Source organism: Triticum urartu, chromosome 2A (assembly GCF_056163025.1).
Source record: "Triticum urartu cultivar PI428250 chromosome 2A, HENAU_Tu73, whole genome shotgun sequence".
Lineage (NCBI taxonomy): Eukaryota > Viridiplantae > Streptophyta > Magnoliopsida > Poales > Poaceae > Triticum > Triticum urartu.
In genome coordinates, this window is record NC_141874.1 from 428,536,393 (window position 1) to 428,539,573 (window position 3,181).

The following is a 3,181-nucleotide window of genomic DNA, read 5'->3' on the forward strand; positions in this document are numbered from 1 at the left end:
GGATTGTTGTCGTCTTCGGCACTGTCCGGAGTGTTATTATCTCCTGTGCTGGTGTCACCGCTTTTGCTTTGGCAAGACTTAGAGCGGCACCGCTGACGTCGGCGCTTGGGTTGCTTCTTGGAGGGGTCATCCTCTGCTGTCCTGTCTCCATTGCCTTCTTTGGGTGTGTCCACCATATATATGTCATATGACGAGGTGGCTGTCCAGTGCCCTGTGGGCAATGGTTCTAGTTCGCCTCCTGCATCGTCGTCCATGCCGTCGATGTCTTCGGAGTCGAAGTCGAGGATGTCGGTCAAGTCGTCGACAGTGGCTACTAAGTGGATGGTGGGTGGGCGGCGAATTTCTTCGTCATCCGCATCCCAATCCTGCCGGACATAGTTTGGCCAGGACTCTCCTGACAAGGAGAGAGACCTTAATGAGTTCAGTATGTCGCCGAAGGGCGAGTGCTGAAAGATATCCGCGGAGGTAAACTCCATGACCGGCGCCCAGTCGGATTTGATAGGCACGGGCGCAGGCGGTTCGGAGTGCGTGGCCGGAGAAGGATCCGGTAGTTTGGCATCACGACTCTCGTGAAGGGTAAGGACGATATTCGGCTTGATCGCCGCTGAGGATACGGCCTCCGTGGCGGGGTCTATCCACCCGTCCATGGATGGCGCAACTGGCTCCGAATTGAGGGTCGGAGTGATTGCTGGCGCGATCTCCTGGACACTGTCCAATGGCAGAGCTAAATCATGCTCATCGTGACCGTGTGGCGCACTAAGCGGGGGCTCGAATCGGTCGAAGATCAAGTCTCCACGGATATCATCCGTGTAACTTAAGCTTCCAAACCTGACCTGGTGGCCAGGGGCATAACTCTCGATCTGCTCCAGATGGCCAAGCGAGTTGGCCCGCAGTGCGAAGCCGCTGAATACAAAGATCTGTCCGAGAAGAAAAGTCTCACCCTAGACTAGATCGCTATCGATGATCGAAGGAGCCATCAAGCCTAACGGCGACGACACAGAGGAATTCTCAATGAAAGCACCAATGTCGGTGTCAAAACCGGCGGATCTTGGGTAGGGGGTCCCGAACTGTGCGTCTAAGGCAGATGGTAACAGGAGGCAGGGGACACAATGTTTTACCCAGGTTCGGGCCCTCTTGATGGAGGTAAAACCCTACGTCTTGCTTGATTATTCTTGATAATATGAGTAGTACAAGAGTTGATCTACCACGAGATCGGAGAGGCTAAACCCTAGAAGCTAGCCTATGGTATGATTGTCTGTTGTCCTACGGACTAAAACCCTCCGATTTATATAGACACCGGAGGGGGCTAGGGTTACACAAGGCCAGTTACAAAGGAGGAGATATACATATCCGTATTGCCTAGCTTGCCTTCCACGCCAGGTAAAGTCCCATCCGGACACGGGATGAAGTCTTCAATCTCGTACCTTCATAGTCCAACAGTCCGGCCAAAGGATATAGTCCAGCTGTCCGGAGACCCCCTAATCCAGGACTCCCTCAACTGCTGTCTGTCCCGGGTACCGTTGTTATGCATGTTACATTGCATCCAGTTGGTTAAATGCTTGCATGATGGCATTGTTGATATGTTCTTGCATGATGTTTATTGTGATGCTAGTGGTAATGTTATGCTATGAGTAGTGTTGTACTGGTAATGTTCATGCTCTTCATTATGCCATGCTCAGTTGGAGATGATTCATTGTTGATATGGTGGTTAGTTATGTTGCACCCGTGCTTATTTTGATATCATGCTCATAAATTGTAATTGTATCATGTTATTTTATCATGGCTCGGCATATTTGCATTCAAGTTTAACCGGTTTAAATTGAACTTGAACACCTGTTGGCTGAGTCATGGTGCCACCATATCGAACTGACCAGTGCAACCACGCTTACCTTTATGGGAAGGTCCTAACTGGGTCTATTGTTGTGCCTCTCGCCGGTGCCTCCAACTAGGGAAGGTTATGGGCGCGCGCTACCCTGATCAGGTAGGCAGACATAATCTTGTGTGCCTGTTGTTATTATTTTTGGATCCGGTCCCCATGAGGGACGTGTTGGCCACGGCGGTGGTCGTTGTGTCTTTGGTAGACACGGGGCCACCCAGGACTAGCCCAGTTGGGAGTGTGTCGGAGTGGCCGAGAGAGTGTCATGGCAGTAGATCAGTTTTGTCGGAACGCCGTTGGTCCACCCGAATGGGAGTGCGAGGCCATGGGTTCTGTAATGTGGGTACAGTGTACTAAACTCTGCATAGTGTATATTAAATCTATCGATAGCCGCGCCCGGGGATATGGGACCAGTTCATGTCGGTCACACTAGGAGTCAACAGTAATAATAACGTGCTTAATAACAACCATGGTTAGATAAGTTGGTTGTGATCGCCGGAAGGATCACTATTTGAGACCAAGTGTTGGACATGGTTGTGATCGCCGGAATGATCACCGTGGTATCGAGGATATCGAGTTGTTGGATATTCATGATGTTGTGCGAGAATCGTTGGTAAAGATCAAGCTCCTTGTGGTCATTTGATGATTACTACGGTATTTTTCATACCAAGCATGATTTGATCCTGAGATGATATGTAATGTCCGAAGTTGGTAAGTGATGCATGTGATGGTTACAAGCTAACCCGAGCAGAATAAATGGTGCATATAGTGTCATCATGTTGCATGCTGGTATCGTCAGACTTATATTGTTCATGCCATGATCATATTGTTGTAGCAGCATTATGTTCATATTGATCATGCCATGATCATATTATCCTAGCAGTATTATGTTCATGTTGTTCATGACATGTTATTCTGATGATCTCATGATAATTCCTGCTCAACCTGTAATTGCCATGCTATTGTTTGTCTTGAATGCTTCTGGTTATTGTGAGCTTGCAAGTACATTCAATGTACTGACCTAGCGTGTCATGCCAGTTTGCAGGTCGTGCCCGGATTGCTTGCTTGTTTGGTATTGTTCCTGTGTTCACGAGCTAGGATAAGCATTCCAGCCAGAGTCCCTACGGATTGGAGTCCATCATCACCGTTCGTTGTTCCGCTGCTTCGAGTTGTTCTGCTGCTTGTAAAGAGCAACCGTGGTTGGCGTAGTGTCGCCATACCGATGTTATTCATTGTAATATCGGAGACCTTGTATTCATATTCGTGTAATAATAGAAAGCTGGTTTTTTCTATGCTAAGCAGTGC